General features: G+C 47.5%; 1 protein-coding gene across 5 annotated transcripts in view; it reads left to right on the forward strand.

Moving 5' to 3' along the window:
* Window positions 1-1,272: 1,272 nt before the first annotated feature.
* Window positions 1,273-22,703, forward strand: part of KMT5B (lysine methyltransferase 5B) — a 53,885-nt gene continuing 32,454 nt past the window's right edge. Inside the window, exon 1 of one of the 5 annotated variants that reach the window (XM_027856047.1) lies at window positions 1,273-1,335. The gene's annotated coding sequence lies outside the window, so the exon portion shown is untranslated. Of the gene's footprint in view, window positions 1,348-1,836; window positions 1,903-20,481; window positions 20,625-22,703 lie in introns of those variants that run through there. The other 4 variants (XM_027856046.1, XM_027856049.1, XM_027856048.1 and 1 more) reach the window with 4 other exon arrangements.

The raw sequence follows: 22,703 nt of genomic DNA on the forward strand, positions 1-22,703 counted from the left end.
ATCTCTCTAAAGGATCAGAGCCCTCCTCTTTCCCCAGTGGCTCTGTATTTCCTTGGTGAATCCTTGGGATTTTCTCCCGTGCAAATGTTGTTCCTCTCGTTCTTGTCTTTGTGTTTCTAGCCTGACCCCTTGCATGCCCTTTCGGGCTTCACTGTCCTCCTCCAAGGACCATCAGGGAGCCCCCGGGCTGTCATCTCACCCACCTCGCGCTGGGTGCAAAGCGTAGACTCCGCGTTCGTTCTGGGAAGCGCCTCTAGCGCGTCGGGTGCGGACCCGAGATTTGCGAAACCCCGGGACCTCCGCCAAGGCGGGTGCGCCCCTTCTAACTCCAGAGGGTGCCTGGGCATCGAGTGGCTGGCGCTCAGGCACTGAATAAACATCTACGAAGGCCCCCTGCCCTCGAGGAGCTCCAGGTCTGATAGGGGAGACGCCACAGACGGGCTCAGTGGGGGGGCGGGAGGCAGACGCCAGCGGGGAGGGCGTCATCTCACTGGGCTGGCTATTGTCCCCATTTTGCAGATGAGGAAATGGAGGCAGGCAGAAGTGACTTATCCAACAGGGGGCAAGTATTAGAGTCCAGTATTCTGTGCCCAGCTCCTTCTGACTACGCTTTCAAGGTCATCGAGTTTAATCCCCTCGTTTTACAAGGTTTTCATCTTCTTAGCATTCCAGGATCAAAGCAGATGATGCACGACCAGCACTCCCTCTCTCTGGAGGATGGACTGGCTCGGGTCTCAGGGCATCCGGAGCGCGAGGGGGCGCTGTGGGGCTCTTCACCCCAGGGCGCCAGGGGGCGCTGTGGCTCCTAGTTCCAACACTCAGCAGATCCCAGTACTGCGCAAATCTCAGGGCAGAGTAGGCCTCAGCACCAGGGGGCACTACGGAGGCGTCCTCCGGTCCGGCGCGCGCTCCCTGGAAGGGGGGCCCCCCCCTGCAGGGGGCGGTGCCGCGGTTCCTCCGCCCGCCATTTAAAGGGCAGCCGTCAAGGCGGAGGGATCCCTCGCTTCCGCACCCCCCCCACCCTCCCTGTGTGGACAACTTCCCCGGGATCCCTCCGCCGCGAGGTCGGCGTGCGGGGACAGAGAGGGCCGGCGCTCGTTTTTTAAAACATAACTTTTCTCCTTCCGCCACGGGCGCCGGTCCGGGTTCCGGGACTCCTTTCCGTGCCCCTCCGCCGCCGCCGCCGCCCCGGGTGGGTCCGGGCCGGGGCTATGAGGTGAGCGGCCGCGCACGGCGAGGCGAGGCGAGGCGCCAGCCCCGGGACGCGGAGCGCCGCCCGGCCCCCCATGCCTCTCCGGCCCTGCGGCCGCTCCAGAGGCGGAGGTGAGCGCGGAGGTGAGCGCGGAGGTGAGCGCGGAGGCCCGGGCCCGAGGGCCGAGGCCGGGCGGGGGCCGGGCGGCGGCCGCGGCCCGGAGGGGGGGGGGGGGGGGGGGGCGGGGGGGCGACGCGCGCGCGACGTCGAGGACCCGGGAGCGCGCGCGCCATCCCTTACGGCCGAGCCCGGGGACGCGCGCGCCGACCCCCACGTCTGAGCCGAGGAGGCGTGTGCCGGGGGCGTGCACGCGCGGGGAGGGTGGTCCGTCGGGAGCGCGCGGAGCTGCGGGGGGGGAGGCGCCGGGAGCGCGCGGGGCGGGCGGAGGGAGGGGGCGGGAGCCGGGCCCGCAGCTGGGACTCCTTTCTCTGCCGGCGGCGGCGGAGGGAGCGGGTGGTGCTGCGGCGACGCCGCCGCCATCTTGGATTTTACTCTCCATTTTTTCTCTGGAATTATTTTTTGGTGATTAATTTTCTTTGGGGGCGGAAAGGGCCGCGGGCAGCGCGTGCCCCGCTCGGAGCCGCGGGGCAGCCGGGCCTCCGACCCCGGTCCCGTCCTCCTCCCGAGGGGGAGCGGGCGGCGCTCAGGCGGTGAGTAACGCCGGGGTGGCAGCCGGGCTGGGAGCCGGGGGGGGGGGGGGGGGGGGGGGGGGGGGGGGACGGCGAGGGGGCCAAACATCTGGGCCCGGCGGCAGGAGGGGCCAGATTTGGGTGGGGGACCCGACATCTGGGCGAGAGGGCGGCGTGCACCACACGGGGGGCGGGGAACGGGCGGCTGGGCGCCCCCCGCAACCTCCGGCCGGCCGGCGGGGGGGAGCCGGGGCCGGGGGAGGCCGGGCCGGGCCGTGTCGTGGGGGCCGGCCGCCGGAAGGGAGCGGTGGGAGCCGGAGCGCGGGGCGTGCGGGGGAGGTGCCCGCGCCGGGTCTCCGTGGATTGGGGGGCCGGGCCCGCCTCTGCTCCAATGGGCAGCGCCGGGCGGCCTGGCCCAATCGGCGGCCTCCGTGGTGCCCAAGCCCCGCCCCCTCGTCGGTTTCCGTGGCCGCCGCCCCCTTGGCTGAGCCGGCCGCTCCGGGCTCTGCGCCTGCGCGAGACCTCCACCTGCCTTCCCCTTCTCCTCCCCCTCCCTCCGTAGCCTTCCTGGTCCTGGGAAGCCGGGCGAGAGGGGAGGGGGAGGGGGAAGGGGAGGGGGAGAGGGAGGGGGCGGAGGGCTTCTGAGAGGCTGCCTGCGCCAGGGCGTCTGGGTCCAAGCCCTAGTCACCCACTGGGCGAGCCCCTGTCTACAGAAGGGGGTGGGGAGGGCTGGACCCCACCTCTCCAGGGCCTTCCAGTTCTAAGCCTGGGCTCCTTTGTTTGGAAACAAAGTGGGGTTCCACGCCACGACGTCCCCAGGATTTCGGAGCTGGAAGGGACCTGAGCGGGGGCCGGCGCCCGGGGCTTTGCCCTAAAAGGAGGTGACCCACAGAGGGGCTCCTGGGGTTTGCTGGGAGACCTTCAGCGAGGGGGCACCCACCCCTCTTCCCTGGAGACAAACTTCTGGCCTTTGTGCAGATTCCCCGGAGTGTTTCTGAGCAGCCCCAGGCTGATCTGGGTTGACAGCCAGTCAGGTCTGGGAAGCCAGATGCCATGTGCACCCTCTCCCCAGCTGTACTTTCTCCGGGCTAGGCTGCACAGCCCATGCTGGCAAGGAGAATGAAATACGTTTTCAATATGCCTGACTTGGCTTTATAAGCCTTTCTGGTTCTTTGGGTGATGTATCTATAATGGAGTGACAGGTGAAATATTAAGAAGGAAACAGGTGGTTGTTTTTTCCCTGTGGATTTTTTTTTTAAGATCTTTTACTGATAAAGATCTGCACCACGAGGAGTTTATGTGACTTAGGGTGAGCAGAGTGGACTCATCGGCAAACTTAAAACAGCTTTCTGACTTTTAGGCCACCTGGTTAATGCCCTGTTCCAGGCTGCCTCTGGATGGAGCAGTTTGGAAAGATACTTGTGATTTTTTTTCAAGAGGCATCATAATATTCACACTCATCTCCCCTGGGTTTCCAGGTTGTAGCTAGTTTTTTTTTGTTTGTTTTTTTTAACGAGACCATAATGTAACTGTAAGTGGCCTTGGACTGTGTTATCACTCTGTACAACCTTCAGAGGAAACCTTGTTTTGAGAATGCACAGGAAGTGTAATTGTTTTTTTTTTTTTCCTATTAGTAACTACACTGTTACCATTCTAAGAAACTAATGGATGAATTTCAAATTTACTTGTTAAAATAAAATACTTAGATCCATCCATGAAGCAGGTTTGCTTAACCTTTTGGGGAGTTTCTTTGGGTATGTGTTGAGAAATGCCTGTTAAAACATTTTTTTAAAAAAGGATGCAAAAATGCTTAACCTTTGTCAGCCTTGGAGAAAGAAGTGACCACTATCACAACCAGAAGTTGATGATAAAGCTGAATGGCTGAATAACAGACATTTCTAATTTACCAAACTATAGCTGAGGATTGTGGACACTTTGATTTTATTTTCATTAAAGCAAATGTGTGATAAGGAGTTTAGTTTTTAAAAAATCAAATCATACCACATCAACAGAGAATCTTAGTTCAAAAATGTTAGAGTTTATCTCCAGGTGCTTATGTTTTTCAGGAGGAAAAAAATATACAGTCCTGGCCAAATCTTCTCTTGCTACCCATCATACACTTATTCATCTAATCCACCTAGCCCCCCAGTATTCTTTCAAATGCAATTTGAGTTTTCAACACCTGCTTACCTATTTGTGATCAATCATTCTCTTTTATCCAACAAACTGGCTGTGCCCTAAACTCTGTTCACCTACAGCCTATAAGTGGGTAACTCCATGTGTTGGAGGAGAAGATGTGTGTGCAGTCTGCATTTGGAAGGAGTAGGCAGGCCTCCTGCTTATGGTAGGAGTAGGTGGGTAGAGGGGTACATTAGGTAGGTGGGGAGGTGGGATGGAAGGGGCCTATGTTTCCAGGGAAAGGGGGAGCTCTGAATTTTTGTGGGAGTGGGGAGCGAGCGAGAGAGAGAGGCTTGTGTGCCTGGGTATAGTTTTCCAAAGCTGTGGAGAGAGCTGAGTTTGATTCGAGGTAAAACTTAGAAACAATTGGAGCTAAAGAGTCAGGGGCTTCCCCAGCTGGTGGTCAGCACCCCCTCCCCGGAGGCCTTGAAACAAAGCACGGCCATTGTTAGGGATTTTGTCAGAGTTCAGATCTTGGTTGGGTGAAATGTTCTCTCGGCTTCCCAGATGGGGTGTCCAGGGATTAGGGGGGCGCCTTTGGGGGGCAGTGACTGGGAGGCCCCAGGGGCCCTTGAGAAAAACCTTGTGACCTTGAATCTATTTAATTCTTTTTGTAGATGTGGAAACCTGTATGGGGTTTTACTAGAAATGTTTCTGTGACCAGGAAGGGCTTGTGTTGGGGAAGGAGTTGTGCTCCGCTGAGTGGAGAAGGGCTTCCCTCCATGCAGCCTGCACCTTCTGCTTCCATCTTTCTGTCCCTTGGATGTGTTACCTCCTTGCCTTATCCTGGGTTACCCACTTTCTGATGAGCACTGCTTCATGGATCTGGTGGCTGGCTGCATGAGGAGTCTTGCAGATTGAGCATTATTTTGATAGAAAGAATTAGGGTTGCATTTTATTGGCCGGCTTAGCCAGCATGTGCCTTTAGAATTTGTAAGGCTCTTTTCTCCCTATATCTGATGAATTAGGTAGGATGAGAATGATGTCCATTTTAGAGATGAAGAGGTTGAGGTAGAGAAGTCAATAAGCAGCTTGACCAAAGTGGCAGCAGCCGATCAGTGGTGGACCGAGTAGGAATCCAGGTTCTGCTTCTCCTATAACTTTGCATTCATGGAGATTTGTCTGAACCAATTGAAACTGACATGCCCCCAGCATTTGTCTTCATGCAAAAATGATTTTAATTAGTTCTGAAAGCAAACACCCCCGCCCATCTAATTAAAAAAAAAACAACAACTATGAATTTGAGATCTGGAAGTATTTGGGAAATGCTGTAAGCTGGTATTTGGGAAATTAATCTTTGCCAACTTTAAAACCTTGTACTTTCTGTTAAGAGATGTGACCGTTTGACATAATGAATTATAGCATATGATCTAGTGACTTGTGTCCTGTTAAATGTAATGACCCGAACTCAAGGAGGACCCTGGGGTTATCTTTGTTTAAGATGGACATCTTGTTGGGGGAGAAATTTGATAAGTCTTTCTTTAAAAAAAAAAATCACTCTCTATCTACATAGAACCAGGTGTTCTGATAGGGATGGAATTGCTAAGTGCATGGATTGGTCTGTGCTGGCCCTGGCCTTCCTGATGTCTCCTACAGGAGCATTTGACTCCTTTGACCACTGGAGCCCGCACCTGTTTTAGGTCCCTTTCCTTCCTTTTCTCTTTTGCTGGCTCCTGGTCCTTCTCCTGTCCTTTATATATTGGTGTACCCCAAGACTCTGCACCCCGTCTTGGGGAGTGCATGGTACAATAGAGTGGACCTGGACAGGATCGTAGAGATCGTTTTGTCAGACCCCTCAGGGTGCAGGGGAACACGATGTGCCTGCAGATCCAGCAGGGGCAGCGTCATCTGGAGGAATGCCCCCACATTTTGTCTGCCCCACCCCTTTGCATATCATTCCCAGAGGCTGCCAGGGTGGATGGCCCCTCAGCCCCTCAGCAGCCACCACACCAGGGTCCCCACTCCATGTACTTGTGCCTGACCGGTTTCTTTGCTTGCATACCTCTCCCTGCTTCCCAAGGCAGCCCTTTCATGTCTGGAAAGTCCTTCCCTCATCGAACCCAAATGGGGCACTTCTCCATTTGACTGCTGTCCCAGTATCTGAAAACAGGCGGGCGCCTTCTGTTCCAGTTGTCTAAAAACCAGTTGTTTTTGTTTTTCCTCCCAACACCCCCCCTCCTGGATGCTTAAAACTTTGGTGTCCCTTTGGACTTGGCGCCTTTTGTCCCCTCTCTGACCCCTGCGGGAGTCCCGTCTCTGTCCCTCCGGGATAGCCTTCCCATTGATTATTGATATGGCGCTCACTCCTTTGGGAGCCCTTGTGACCTCCTGCTTGGACTCTGGGAATAACCCCCCAACCTGTCTGGGGCCTCCCTTTGCTGCCCCCTTCCTTGTGCCGGAACCTTGAGGGGCTTGTCAGAGTGTGTGCATGTCTGTGTGGTCAGTGCCCCAGGCCAGAGACTGGGCTGAACTCTTAGGTAGAGACGTGCATGCAACCTGTGACTGTTTCCGCTGGAGTCCTTGCTTAATAAACATTTGTTGAATTGAATTGAAAGACTTTTAGTTTTTGTTTGAGAATCTGTGTGTATTATAGGCCATCTTACAGAACATAGAGTGAAGTGACCCGGGAGTATTGAAAATGCTTTTCTGGAGTCCTGTGATGTGACTCTGATGACATCTTCCCCTCCCCCATCCTGCATTGAGCCCAGTGCCCCAGCTCTGTGTGCACATTCCCTGCAGCACAAACCCCTCCCATCCAGTGCCCTCCAGGGGCCGCCCTGGCTCTCTGAGGGAGGGTTTCCTCCCTCCCACTCACCATCTAGGCAGCTGGGGTGTTCCACGGAGTGCAGAGCGTGGAGGCCAGAGTCCCGAGTTCAGATGCTTTCTAGCTATGTGACCTTGGGCAAGTCTTGTATACTTTGCCTCAGTTTCCTTACGTGTTAAATGGGGATAATGACAGCAGTGCTTCAGGGTTGTTGTGAGGGTCAAATGAGTGAACATTTTTAAAGTGCTTTAGCACATAGTTAGTCCTCCCTCCATCACCATCACCGAGTGTTCTCACCTCTGGTCTCAGCTTTTTTCACTGCCCTTTGCTGTTTTTCTCATGCTTCCGATATCCATTTTGGGTCCTGCAGGTTTCCTAATAAAGAATCATTCAACAGGCATTTATTAAGGACCTATTCTGAGTCAAACAAAATGAAACAGTCCCTCCTCTCACGAAGCTTGTGTTCTCTAAGTAGAAGATTGGATACCCAGTTTTGCTTTAAAAGCAAAACTCTTGGAAACTCATTTCATGGAAAATAGAAATGTATGCACATGTCCTGTTCCATCCAGTGGTCCACTACATGGAAATTTCTCATAGTAGATCAGGGACGTTGCCCTCAAATCCTGTGACCCCAGTGACGGTCCTCGAGCCAGAGTGGCACGAGGCTGAGGTGGAAGATGGTTGGAATTTTGCTTCCCACAAATTTGGATCAGTGGAATTCTTCCAGGGTGTTACCCATTTTTCCTGCCTGTGCTCCTTGGTGGGTCTAGGAGATGAGGACGCTTCCTGGTGTCTGCCCTTCTGGAGCCGCAGGATGGGCCACGTCCTTTGGGCTCCTGTTTCGGGCGTCTTGATTGGCTGCATTGGCAGCAAGGAGTTCAGAGAGGACACGCTCTAATCTGGTAGAGTAGCAAAATTAGGCAGAAACGAGCCGCCTAGCAGCCGTCCATGATTAAAAACAAAGGCAAGCCGAAAACTCGCCTTTCCATCTTCCCCGAGGGAGAAAGCACAAGTTACAGAGAGGTTCACGATCCCATCCACATAAAATCCATAGATTGAAGTGATGGCGTGATGAAATGTCCTTATGATGTGTTGCTGGAAATCACCTTCTTCACCTGAGGAACTAAAGAGTAGACCTAAGTTATCAAATCACAGGATCCCATATCTCCAGCTGGAAGGGACCTCACAGTCATCTAGTAGCCAGCCTCCCCTCCCCCATTGTGCAGGTGAAGAAACTGAGGCCCAAGAGGATGAAGAGGAAGTTGACTTGTCTAACAACACACAGGAAATCAGTATCTGAGGTGGATCCTCGGGCCCCCTGCTTCTCTGAGGTTATAATTGAAGAATGTCTTGAATATCCCGCCCACGTGTTCTACTACTACCGCCCTTTTCTTCTCAGATTGCTGAATTTTGAAGGGATAGTGAGGTTAGGGGTTGCTGAGAAATTACTTCCTGATGACAAGATAAATCTGATGGTTAGATTCATGGGGCTCAGCCCTCATACCCTCCCCCACCCTTAGTGTTTAGACAGAACCCGTTGGGTACTTGCGCGCCTCAGAAAGCAGGATCACTGCTAGGTATCGGAGAGCCTATGGTGTTACCCTCCCGGTGATGTTATCACAAATCAAAGTACTGACTCTGGGTTTTCAAGGGAAGACAAAATAAAACCTTCCGCTGGGCAAGCAGTGAAACCTGAGGAGGGTGAGGCAGAAGGTGGAGACTCCTGCTCTTGGCTGTAATGGAGCACTGCCCCTTCCCCAGCTTTATTGTGCAGCCATCTCCCTTGGCTCCGGGTTTGGGGCCGAGAAATGAGGAAATCCACTGTTGTCCCCTTAACAGAAACTTCCCTGAGAGTAGATCCAGGAGTTCATTAGCCTTTTCCTGGAGGGGAGTTCCAAGTCACCACCTTATTTGATCTGCCCTTATTTGTAAAGGGGGGGAGCATTGTAATGGGCTGTAGCTTATTAGCTAGTAGTGGGGCCGTAAACAAAGGACTTCATAACAGTTACTGGTTTTAATCAACAAGCATTTACTAAGTACCTATTGTGTGCTGGCTATTGTGCTAGGGGTAGGAGAGACAAACAGAAAATGAGACAGTCTCTGCCCTCAAAGTGCTTACTGTGTGGCCAGGAGCTACAACGATATTCACAGAGAAGGAAATATAGGACGGTTTGGAAAACTGTGTTGGACTGGTTGGGACAGCGCTGTTGATTTCAGAGGGATCAGGAAATTCCAGGCCTTGGAAGAAGGCAGAGATTAGCAGGGAGGTCGAGCTTGAAGACGTGGAAGATGGTGGCTAAGAATTGGAAATCCAAAGGATGCCCATCAATTGGGGAATGGCTGAGCAAGTTGTGATATATGATTGTAATGGAATACTACTGTGCTATAAGAAATGACAAGCAGGATGATCTCAGAAAAACCTGTAAAAGACCTATATGAACCGATACACAGTGAAGTGAACAGAACCAGGAGAATGTTGTACACAGTAACAATGATCAGCTAGGAGTGACTTAGCTCTTCTCAGTAATACAATGATCCACGACCATCCCAAAAGACTGGTGATGAAGCCGACTTCAGCTCCCAGAGAAAGAACTGCTATGGAGTGAATACAGACTGAAGCAGGCAATTTTTCTCTTTCTTTCATTGCTTACCTTTTGTCTTCTTGTAGGGGGCCCCTACAGCTAGGGGGCACCACAGTTGATAGGGTGCTGGGCCTGGAGTCAAGAAGATTCATCTTCCTGAGTTCAAATTCTGTCTCAGACACTTCCTAACTGTGTGACCCTGGGTAAATCACTTCACCTTGTTTGCCTCAGTTTCCTCATCTGTAAAATGAGTTGGAGAAGGGAAAAGCAAACCACTTCAGTATCTCTGCCAAGAAAACCCCAAATGGGGTCACAAAGAGTCAGACACGACTAAAAAATGACTAAATAACACAATTTTTTTAAAAATTTTGTTTATTTTTTGTTTTTGTCTTTTTTTTTGGTGAGGCAATCGGGTTAAGTGACTTGCCCAGGGTTACACATCTAGTAAGTGTCAAGTGTCTGAAACTGGATTTGAACTCAGGTCCTTCTGACTCTGAGGCCAGAGTTTTTATCTACTGTGCCATCTAGCTGCTCCTAAACAACACAATTTGAACTAGGGGTCCCCTTGTGGGGACGCGTCAGCCTCCACACATGCCCGCAAGGAGAGTCACTGGAAGGAAGCAGCAGCTGTTGGCCAGGGGCATTGTCTGTAACCCCAGTGAAAGGGGAGACTGGGACTGATAAATTGCTTGTAGTCAGGAGTTGAAGCTGCCATAGGGCTAATGCACTGCCACAATGCAGTAAGGTGCACGGAGGCCTAAGGAAGGCCAGTGCTTCCCAGCCTGATCCAGGCTTAACCAAACCCTGGAAGGCATCCCGGTGTGGGCACGAGGCTTGGGGGCAGCTCTTGGCCCTGGTACCTACCAGATGTGTAACTGTGGGCAAATGATTTAACCCTCATCTGTAAAATGGGAATAACCATCCTTGCCCTGGCTACCTCACAGTATTGTTGTGAGGATCGCTTAAGATAATAATGTCTGGGAAATACTTTGTGAGCCTTAAGTGTTAACTAAATAACTATCGTGGATTCCAACAACAGCAGCCAGATGGGTAAGACAGCTTCTAGTACTCTTGTTTAAGCCGAGTCTGTTCTTTAACATAAATTAAAAACCGTTTTTGAAAGGCACTAGTAAAACATTTTTCAGATACTCAGATTTCAAAGGCTCTAATTTATGTCATTCAAAAGATAGTTCAGAATTGCATTTTTATTAATGGGTCATTTGGTATATAATTCATTGAAAATCTTGAGGGATAATTTGTATTATACTTTGATCTTAAAGAATAATTTGCTCAGTGTCTCAGTGCCAATTTTTCCACCTTATAGAATGCCAAGTCTCTGGCCACTTCTCTGATCCGTGTGCTTTTATCCTTTGGAATTTCATTATTCTTTAGCACACAAAAGTGGGAAAGAAAATTAAAATAATTGAATTTGTGTATTTTTATAATCTTTTAAATGAAGGAGAGAGGGGGAACTAATGGCCAAAATGAGTTTGGAAACAATCTGTATTTCATTTATTTCTGTTTATTTTCCATTTCTTAATATAGGTGGCTTATACTTTGGGCATTTTATCCAGAGCCAGTTAGTTAGTTAGTATGCAAAAGATGCGGGAAAGGGAAATGGGAAGCCAGCCTTAACTTTCCTGGGACAGACCCTTTAGTAACAGATTGAATGCAGAATATTATTAACTGTATCTTTTTTTTAATGCATTTGAATGAACTAATTTCATTCTTTTAATGTTCTTTGTTTAAAATTTGGTCAGAACTATTTTGAAATTTGTTTTGAGTATCTAAAATGGCTTTTTATTGGGGTTTATCTGGGTCAGATGAGAAGTTACATGCTCCCAGAAGCCAGGGGCTATGCACATGCCTTGGCACCCATTGGCCATCTTCTCCTCTTACTTGCTTTTTTCTCTTCCTGCAGTCAGAAGTAACGTTGAGCCCATAGGTAAAGTGTGAAGTGCACAGGTCCTGCCAGGGGGTGGTGGGGACCCTGAGCTTTGCCATCCATCCACCCCTGTGGGTAGGGACCAGAGAGCAGATGAGTGGGGTGCTGCAGCAGCAGCATTTGTGCTCCATGGTCCCTGATTCTAGTCTTGGCTTCTGTTGGGATGTGGGACAACGTGGGGGCTTGGGAAAACTGGGATTGTATTGGGCCAGAGGCAAAGATGTGTTTGGACCACCCCACCCTTGCCATTAGGAGGTTGGCAGTGCTGCAAGTAATTATCATTTGAATACACTGCTTGGCACAGAGCCTGGCACCATCATTGGTCCTTAATTAATGCTTGTTGTTGTACTGTGACCCTATATCCATGGTAGCAAAATTATTTGTCTTTTATATTGCTCAATAAGGTCATATACATAGACCCCCTAGATGGCTCCTCCAGTTCCATCACAGGCGTCCCACTTTTCATAGTGCAGAAGGCCCTCCAGCTTCAGCCACTGCTGGTGAGTCCAGCCTCCAAGCCACATAGGTCTCAAATCGTGAATGCGTGGGCCAGTGTTGGGCTGGGGTCAGGGATCTGGGCTTCTCTAATGATGGCACTCCTGTGGTTGCTCACCTAAGTATCTCCAAAGCTTTCTGGGTAAGACTGGGAGTCATGCATAGTTAGGAGACTAAGATATTTTGATTGCTTGTGGTCAGGGTCATTAATAGACTTTGGAACTTCTTGGCACCCAGTATTCAGGCACTATGCTAGGCACTGGGGATACAACACAGGCCCTACCTTTGAGGAGCTTCTGTAGGGGGTGGGGCCATTGAAAACCTCCACGAAGAAGCTTCCCCCCAGTCGTATCATACCTTCCTCATTCCAGTGATTATGAAAGCCAGGGTGGCATCATTTCAGTCCTGTTCTTGGCTTTATTTCGATCTCCTTCCATTCAGCAACCCTTTCCTGATGACTCTGCAGCCAGCCGCCCCCAGCCCTGCGCCTGTTGTGTAGACAAAGGCTTTGCTTTCGTCTGGAGTCTTCTGCTTTCCCACCCCTCTCATTCTCTGACTCGCTGCTGGTGACACAGCCTCCCTTTCCATCATCAGCTGTACTTTCACTTCTTCGCTCTGGACTCGCTGGTCTGAGTAGGGGGATTGGAACACCCTTAGCTCCCCATGACCACTTCAGGCTTTCCCACCGGCACTGCCTTTCCTCTTTGAGGTCCACACAGTCCACTTCTGCCACCCAAATCCTGGCAACTGTTGTCTCCTAACCTTCAGGACCCTCCCGTTCCTTCTTCAGTGAGTTAGGTGCCTGCCTCAAAGGTTTTCTTTCTCTTCTACTCTTGCCTTCATACTGGGGGACTTTCAAACAGTCTCCCCTCCCAATTCCTCAACCTAGTCGCTTCCCATGACCCGGTCCTCCAGTCCACCTCAGTCATCTTCCACTAATTCACCACTTCCACCCTCTGCCTTGGACCCCTAAACCTTGTTCTTTGTCCGTACTGTGGCCTCCCATCCTTCAGCTCCTTCTCCCCCTCTCTGTTCTTTCCCAGGCCATCACCCATTAAATGACTATATTCTCCTTTCTTCCCCATCTTCATTCTTTGGGGAATCAGGTCAGCTCTACACACGTTCCCCCCCAAAATGTATATCATTCTGAGCCCTGAATCTCATCCCTCTATCAGGAAGTGGGTAGTATGTATCATCACTGGTCCTCTGGAATCATGGGTGTTACTCTGAGAACAATATACACAACACCATTGTAAAGGCAAGGAACTTTGAAAGATGTAAGAACTCTGATCAGCACATTAAGACCCAGAGGAGGGAAGTGGTAAATTATATGGCTGAGGTGGAGTGCAGGAGTAGGTCATGGGAAGTGAGTTTCTCAGCACTAGAGGTTGGTTCTGCTTTCACTTGGAGGACGTTTTATTTGGGGGGGACTGTGGGGGGGTGTCCTGGAGTGCTGAGCCAAGGGACAGGAGAGAAGAGATCACAAACACAGAACTATGCAGCAAAGCTAACATAGTGGTGTTTTGAAATGCAGGTTTCTTTCAGAATTCTTTATGTAAAGTCAAATTTACATAATGTGAATTTACAGAAATTGAGAACTGTCTGTATATCCCTTCCTTTTGCCCTGATTGGCAATTCATCTCTTGTAACAAGAAGACTAAAAAGGAACACATCAGCTGAGTCTCATAGTGAATGTTGTGTCCCACACTTGTAGTCTTACAGCTTTGCAAGGAAGGGAGGGACTTGTTGACTTTCAGAGCTTGACAAATCTTTTTCTCTTTTGAGAGTAGACATTACTTGTGCTATTTTACAAATGTAAAGAGGAGGGGGCGGGTAGAGCCAAGATGGCAGAGTAGAAGCAGCAACCCAGCTGAACTCCCCTAACATTCCCCCCACCCCACACCACTTTAAGATAATGCATCAGATTGAATTCTGTTGTGCCATAGCCAACAAAAGGTAGGGCTGAGACATTTCCAGCCCAAGACAACCTAGGAGGTTTGAAAGAGAGGTCTGTGACAGCAGGATGGGAGCCAGTCTGGAATGCACATGGCTGCAGCATCGTTGGTGGATCTTGGAGCTGGCTGCAACAGCTGGAGCATCTGCTTCTGAAACTCTCAGCCCAGAAACGTTCCAGGACAAAGAGAAGCATTAGCATTTCTGGCTGCATGGGATCGGGTCTGGACACAGTTCAAGGGCCAAGAGGATGACTCACGCTTGCAGCTACAGGGGCCCTTCCTGGGTAAAGACCAGAGCAAAGACAAGGAGAGCAGTGACCACACCTCTTCTAGGATCAAACCACCTTGGAAGCACCCAAAAATTTGTAAACCTCCAAAACTAGCTCTGAGAACAGCAGTGTGGGAAAGACCCAAAACTTGGGACAGTGTCTCCCAACCCTTAGGTGAGCAGAGGCCAAATTTAACATAAAGTTCAAAGTCAGGAAATAGGCTGGGGAAATGTGCAAACAACATAAAAAACTATTATAGTTATGGGGAAGAGCTAAGACACAAACTCAAAAGATGACAACAAAGTGAACACAGCTACAAGCAAAGCCTCAGAGAAAAATGCAAATTGGACACAAGCCCATCAAGAATTCCTGAAAGTGCTAAGAAAGAGTTTACAGTAGTAGAGGAAAAATTAGGAAAAGAAATGAGAGTGATGCAAGAAAATTCCGAAAAACAAATTAACAACTTGGTAAAAAGAGGCACACAAAAATTCATGAAAGAAAATAACTCCTTAAAAGAAGAATTAGGTAAGTGGAAAAGGAGGCTACAAGAGTTCACTGAAGAATATAATTCCTTAAAAATTAGAATTAGTCAAGTGGAAGCTAATGACTCCCCACGAGTCAAGAAATAATTAAATGGAGTCAAAAGAATGAGGAAAAAAAATAGAAGAAATTTTGAAATAACTCATTGGAAAAACAGCTGACTTGAAAAATAGATCAAAGAGAGATAATTTAAGAATTATTGGACTTTCTGAAATCCATGATCAAGAAAAGAGCCTAGACATCATATTTGAAGAAATTATAAAGGAAAACTGCCACGATATCTTAGAACCAGAGAGAGGGAAATATAGAAATGGAAAGAATCTGCCAATCACCTCTTGAAAGAGATCCCCAAATGAAAACTCCCAGGAATATTATAACCAAATTCCAGAGCTCCCAGATCAAAGAGAAAATACTTCAAGCTGCCAGAAAGAAACCATTCAAATACCATGGAGCCACAGGCAAGATCACGCAAGATTTAGCAGCTTCCATGTTAAAAGAGTGTAGGGTTTGGAATGTGATATTCCAGAAAGCAAAAGAACTAGGATTGCAACCAGGAATAACCTACCCAGCAAAACTGGTTTAATCCTTCTGGGGGGAAAATTAAACTTGTAATGAAATAGAGGGCTTTCAAGCATTCCTGATGAAAAGACCAGAGTTGAATAGAACTTCTGATATTCAGACAGACTCAAGAAAAGCATTGAGAGGTAAACATGAAAGAAAAATCTTAAGAAACTTAATATGGTTAAATTGTTCATATTCCTATATGGGGAGGTGTTACTTGTAACTCTTAAGAACTTTGTCGTTATTAGGGCAGGTAAAAGGAGTCTGCGTAGACAGAAGGCACAAGAATGAGTTGATTCTGTTGAGATGATCTTAGGAAAAATGGGTGGGTGAGAAAGAGGGATGCACTGGGAGAACGGGAAGGGAGAGACAGAATGGGGAAAATTTTCTCACGTAAAAAGGTATACAAGCAAAAGCTTCTATAGTTGAGGGGAAAATAGGGGTGGTGGCAGGTAATGCTTACACCTCACTTTCATTAGAATTGGTTCAAAGAGGGAAGACTATATCTATAGTTAGGTATAGAAATCTGTCTTATCCAACAGGGAGGTAAGAAGGGAAGGGGATGAGAGAAAGGGGGAGAGTGATAAAAGGGAGGTAGTAGTCAGAAGCAAAATAGACTTTTGAGGAAGGAAAGGGTAAAAAGAGAGAGATGAATAAACAGAAGAAAGCAGGAAGGAAGGAAATACACAGTAATCATAACTATGAATGTAAATGGAATGCAGTCTCCCATAAAATAGAAATGAATAGCAGAATGGATTAGAAACCAAAATTCAACAGTATGTTGATTGCTGAGGAATACAGTTGAAACAGAAAGACGCATACCAGAGTTAAAATAAAGGATTGGAGTAGAATCTGTTATGCTTTAACTGAGGTTAAAAAAAAAAGGCAGGGGTAGCAATCATGATCCTGGACAAAGCAAAAACCAAAATGGACCTAAATAAAAGAAATAATCAAAGAATTTTGCCAAAAAGTACAGTAGACAAGTGATATCACCACTAAACACGTATCCAAATTCTTTAAGACACAAAACAAAACAAATTCAGCAAAATTAGAAGGAAAGCAGGAAACGGGATTTTTACAGCAAATTTCTCTGGTAAAGGCTTCATTTCTCAGGGAACTAAGCCAAATTTATAAAAATTAGAAGCTATTCCCTGATTGATAAATGGTCAGAGCATATGAACAGGCAGTTTTTGGAAGAAATAAAATTGTAGTCATATGAAAAAGTGCTCTAGAAATGCAAATTAAAACAACTCTAAGGTATTACCTCACACCTATCAGATTGGCTAACGTGACAGAAAAGGAAAATGACAAATGCTGGAAAAATAGGGATACTAATGCATTGTTGGTAGAGCTATGAACTCATCCTAACCATTCTAGAGAATAATTTGGAACTACACCCAAAGGGCTATAAAACTATGTATACATTTTGATCAAGCAATACAACCACTACTAGATCTGTGTCCCAAAGAGATCAAAGCAAAAAGAAAAGGACCCATCTGTATAAAAAGATTGATAGCAGCTCTTTTTGTAGTGGCAAAGAAATGGAATCCGAGGGAATGCCCAGCAGTTGGGGAATGGCTGAAAAAGTTGTGGTATTTGACTGTGACGGAATACTATTGTGCAGTAAGAAGTGATAAGGGGGATAGTTTCAGAAAAACCTGGGAGGACTTAGATGAACTGATGCAAAGTGAAGTGAGCAGAACCAGGAGAACACTGTACACAGTAGCAGCAGCAGTGCAGCAACGATTAACCCGGGAAGACTTGGCTACACTAAGCAAGACAATTCCAAAGAACTCAGGATGAAAAATGCTCACCTTAAAGGGTTGGGGAAGGGCTGGACAAGAGAGAATTTGGAACTCAAAATTTTTTTAAGTGAATGTTAAAAGTGAATAAATAACATTTTTTAAAATTGAAAAAATGCAAAGGGGATAATAGTGTCATGTAGTAAAGAGAAGAAAAACTGCAGGAAAGAAGTTGGTAAAGTTTTGGAGTCCAGGATAGGTTAAAGAGAGCCAGCGACTGATGAACATCATTAGGTGTAACAGTTACTGACTTTGAGAGTGTTTGAGGAAGAGGAAACCGTGGTTTGGTTTTTACAAACTGGCATTTGCTGTAGTAGGTTGTTAGAACGGTGTGTCGGCTCTCCTCTGCCTTCTGTTGTAAGTCTAAAGAGGCAGGGGCCCAGTGGGGTCCATTTCTCAGGATTGGAATTGTGTGCCCTTGTCGGTCTGCAGGAAGGTCGTCGTGATGTCACTTTATTCCTCTCTAGAAGGACTGAAATTGAGCTCTCAAGTGACCCCTTCGAAGGCCTCGGTCGCCTTCGTCTGCTTCCCTGCCGTTGTTAATGACTCCTTTCTTGGATCATCTGCATTTTTTCTTTGAAATGTGGAGACCAAATCTAGGTGTATGGTCCGGACTTGGCCTAAGAAAAATGTTGTTCTTCCTTAGACCTTTTTCCTTCTGTCTCAGTCTTTTTCTTGTCCATCTCTCAGATGAACTTAGTGATGTGCCATCCTCTTCCCCATACAGAGTAAAGGAATATAACTTGAAGGTGTAGTGGTGGCTGTTAGGGGATGGGTTTGCTGATTTCTCAAAACAAATGTTTTCTTCCTCCCCGCCTATGTCTCTCCACACCCCCAACTGGGGAGGAAACCAGCAAACCTGCCCACAGACAGTGGGAGTCCTGTGGGAGGTGGGCACTTCCTAAAGATGTTGGAGGACGTAAGACAAGGAGCTTTCTTCACTTGCCTCCAGAAAACTCAGAGCAGTGGCTACTTTTTGGCTACTTTTGAAGCTTGAGTTGATGGAAACATGAACATTTCGAAAAGTAGATTGTGATCTGCCAGCTGATTTTAATCTTATCCCTGGTTCTTGGTTAGCCTGAATGGCCCTCTCGTCGTCCCCAAGTAACTTAATAAGCATCCTTAGCATTGTTGCTCGCAGAATTGAACAAGGTGCTGGGCACAGGAAGTAGGAAGCCTAGTGAATACTGGTTGGTTGGATCACATCGAACCTCTTTCTTCTCATAAATTTGAGTTTCTGTTACTTATTTTAAATTGAAGACCCCATCAGCAATTTTTAGTATCACAGGGTACGAGTAAAATGGTTCATATCTTTTGCTGTGTTTCTCTATTAGTGTCTTTCCATGAATCTTGGTGCACTTTTCCTGTCTCTTGGGTATCTCTATTTTTGCTGTATTGAAGAAAGATCCAAGCTTTAGAAACTTACCTTGGGGTTTACTTTATTTGCCTATAGCTCAAAGGGGAAGAGATTTGAAACAATAAAAACTCTAAATAATTGTCATTGTGTTATGGGGACTCTAAACTTGGGGTACAGTTAGTGAATATGGTTGAAAATGTTGCTTTTTTCTGTGTAAAAATCGCCCGAAGTCCCCTACCTGGCTTCAAGTCTTTAGGACCTCTCTTTTCTCCCCAGAGCCATTTGTGCTTATTTCACCGCTGCTGGGTAAAGTATCCCAGGAGAAGCCGTTGGCCTTCCAGCGTAAGATGTGAACTCTGTCAGAAGGGCCTTGGCCCACCCAGCAGTGCTCTAGACAGAATAGGTCTGCACAGTAACAGCTAATACTAATTGGTATAACTGGATAATCCAGAAAGTGGACATATCTGTCTAAAGGAAGTGCTTATTTCTCTACAAGTAGAATTTTCTTTGAAGAACCCTGACTTCTGTTTTTTGATATTGTCACCATCGGGATGCTCCTAGGGTTGTATAGTGAACAACTTGAAATCCCTTCTTCAAACCATGTTTAGCTCCCACTCCTAATTTGAAGCAGCCCCCGAAAGTCTTTTGTGGACTGCATCTTGCTTCCTTTTATTTATGTTTGATAGTAGAAATAAGAATCACCCATTTCTTTCCTCCTATATTGGTTCTTCGACCTTAATCTTAGCCCCTGCCTCAGGTCGTCTTCTGTTTGCATGTTGTCTCTCCCTAGACCGGGAACTCCTTGAGAGCAGGGACTGTCTTTTTTGGGGGGGAGGGGGAGTGACTTTCTTTGTATACCCAGCACTTAGCACAATGCTGGGTATGCAGTAGGTACTTCATAAGCACTTGTTGACTTGACTTGGAAACCTGGAGGGTGGAAGCCTGTCCTGAAGGATGGGTATACAGCCCCAGGTTGGAGCGGTCTGGTCGTCATCCAAACCAGAGGGGTTGAGGAGCTCTCCTGCAGTGCTTCCAAATGAGTCCAGACCAGATTAAAATGAAGTTGGGAAATAGTTCACGAAACAAATGAAAAGCCAATGAAGCCAGGATAATATCCCGTTTTAAAATTAAGTCAGTCTGTGCTGCTGAGATCCTTATTGCGGACTGCGGCCCCCTCTTCTGTGAGTTTGAGGAGAATCCAAGAAACAGGTGCCCAGGAGATGGGCGCCTGCCCAACCTTCTCATTGTATAGAGGAGGAAACTGAGGCCCCAGGTCACTCCAGAAGGGAGTGGGGGGCGGGGTGGAGAGGCAGCTTCAAGATTGTGACTGATCTAACCTCCCGGACCACCTCCCCGCCCACCTGCAGTGCCTCTTTTCAGAATCTTAAAACTTGTTCTTTTCCTCCCAGGAAATGATTGGCCAGTAACTCCTTAGAACTTGAACTTCCTTTGTCCAAACATTGCCACTCATGCCTCCATCTTTTCTGCCTCTGCTTGCGGAACCCTCTCCAGTTGTCCTTGTGAAGCTGACTTTGAGGTGTGGAGCTCCTTTCTGAAAAAGTCGCCCGAGAATCAGTGGTGCTGTCATCCATGGACTTGGACCCCTTTAAACAAAGTGTTTTCTTCACTGTCTCTTTTCCCCTGAGAAACCAGGGCAGGAAAGGACATGTAGCCAAGGCGTAGTAACAGCTTCCCTGCCTTTTTTATCCACTTTGGAGTTAGAGTGAAAGAGTATGTACCTAAAAGTGGATTCTGTGGCTGTTGGGTCATTGGGGATGAAATCACAGCTCATCTGCTTCAGGCGGTGACCACAAGCAAGGCTTTCCCTTCCCTTGGGGCAGCAGTTCGACTGTGAAAATGATAGATTGAATGAAGAATATGCTGTCAAAGGTTCCTAAAAATGATTCTGTGGGAATGGTGATGATCATGGGTGCGCTTCCTAGGTGACTTGTTAACTGGGTCACCTCAGAGAGACTGTACCCTCTCTCTGTTAGAAGGGAAAGATCTAGGCACAGAGATCCCAGCATTGGCCCCTGCGATAAGATGCTGCTTTCCCATAGTGCTTCTCTTTGGCTGCCTGCCATGGGACCTTTGCTGTCTTTTGGAACGTCCTTGATGTCATCATCCATGTTTATTTATTGTAGGATGTTTGGTGACCAGCATTCCCTCCAGAAATTTGCCAGCTAAGTAATCAGAGATGAATTTGGGCAGATTTAACACTCAGAAAACAAAAACCATATACTGAACATACCTGTCCATTTGAGCTCAAATCCCCAAACCACCTGGCACCTATTGGTAAGTGCATTTGCGTTCTTCTTGAAGGTCTTTCTTAAATGGGAATCACTTGTTGGCCTGAGGAAGGCTTTTTGCCTGGTCAGAGGCATGCTGTGAATAAGCTTAAGTTAGGAGCTGCAGTAATTCTAATTCTAGTGTCTTGTCTTGCCCACTTATTTCCTCTGTCCTGTATGTAGCTTGTGTGCACATGTTTGTGGGTATGTCATTTCCCTCACCAGACTATAAACTCCTTGAGGGCAGGGATTATCTTTTTCATTTCTTTGTATTCCCAGGCTTGGGACAGTGCTTGGCACACAGTAGGTGCTTAATAAATATTTGTTGACTAACTCTAGCAAAAGAAGCATGCCTGCCTCTCAGGGAGCTCTGAAGCCTGGCCATGTTGTTTTCCTTTCCATGATTGTGGTCATGGCAGAAGTTGCTTTCCTGGTTCAGCCCATACCACACTGCCTAAATTTTCCCCAGTAATAAGTAGGCTTGCCTGCTAGGGTTCGCTCAGATCTTCCCAGCTTCCTTTGAATTCATAGTTGTCATTTTTTATGGAACCACCGTATTCTATAAGAACGAATGAGCCACATTCAACCATATTCCAACCAACGGACACCCATGTTCCCTCCAGTTCTTAACTTTTGTACTTTTGGGACCTTCCTCTCTGTCCCTGAACTCTCTGGATTTGTATATATGCCTAGAAGTGGTATTTCTGAGTCAAAAGCTATACGTGGTTTAGTGACTTTTTAGTATAATTTCCAATTGTTCTTCAGAACAGTTGGGTTAATGTACAGTTCCACCAAGAGTGTGTTAGTGTGCCTGTTTTCCCATAGCTCCTTTCTTGTCATCTTTTTTAATTTGATAAGTGTGACATCAGAATTTCAATTTGTTTGCTTTTTATTAGTGTTTTGGAATGGTTTTTTCAGGTGGTTTGTTGATCAGCTTGCATTTCTTATAAAATCTACCTGAATATCATTTAGGATCTCCCCCCGCCCATAATGGGTTGGGTTTTTTTCATACTGCTAGCTGCATTGGTTTTGTCATGTAAAAACTGTTTTATGTTATGTGATCAAAATCGTTCATTTTTGTCATCTGTGGCCACCTCTATTCCTGTTTAATTAACACATTTCCTCACTATAGTTGTACAAAGCACCTCTTTCCCTTTTCCTCTAATTTTTGGAACCTTTTGTATTTAATTCATATATTCATTTGGAGTTTATCTTGGGATATGGTGTAAAGTGTTGGGCTCCCTCTAATTTCTGCCACACTGCTTTCCAGTTTTCCCAGAAATTCTCTTCAAAGGAGTTTCTAACCCAGTAGTTGGTGTCTTTGGATTTATCAAACAGTAACCTACTCTGTTCGCTTGCTTATGGGATCTGTATGGACACATTTTATACCAGCTTGTTTTCGTAGGGGATGTGCTCTTTAAAAAGTGATGAAATTGTGCGCGTCAGCAGTGTGACTTAGAAATAATTGCCTGAAATTTCTTGTGCTTCAAGCCCGTAAATCAGCTAATGTTTCTCTGTCATCAGCAAGGAGATTATGCCATTTATTCTCAGCTCTATTTAATTGTTTTTGCTCTGAGGCCTTTGTGTATGAGAAAACACTCTTGTTTTCCCCCTGGTTCTGTTGACGACCTCCTGCTGTACCTAGTTAACACTTCAAGTTTAGAACTCAGGGTTGGTCGTCTTTTAAGATGAAAGGTGGTAGTCAGGTTTAAACTGTGTAAGCTGGTGATCACGCTCACTTCCAGCTTGCCATTCCATTGTTACTTTCCCTCTCCATTTCTTCTTCCTACCTCGTGGACAAAAAATGTTGCAAGATAGACTTTCCGGAGCCCCGCTGACGCCATCTTTGTCGTGGATCCTTCGGTAATGCCTTAGAGAGGCGTTGGGAGGCCTGGGTCACAGTCCCACGGGCAGCTCTTGGTCCCTGGCCCCTCCATGGCCCCCACACTCTTCCCCACATCTCTCATTTGTAATAAAGAACGGATTGGAGGGATTAACCAGAGGGTACAAGGAGAGTGGGCAGGAGACAGCTGCTGCACTGTTGCCGCTCGACGCATGCTGCCATCAGCATGATCTGGTTTTGTGG

This window comes from Vombatus ursinus, unplaced genomic scaffold (assembly GCF_900497805.2).
Source record: "Vombatus ursinus unplaced genomic scaffold, bare-nosed wombat genome assembly UNPS02011369.1, whole genome shotgun sequence".
In the NCBI taxonomy this organism is placed as follows: Eukaryota; Metazoa; Chordata; class Mammalia; order Diprotodontia; family Vombatidae; genus Vombatus; species Vombatus ursinus.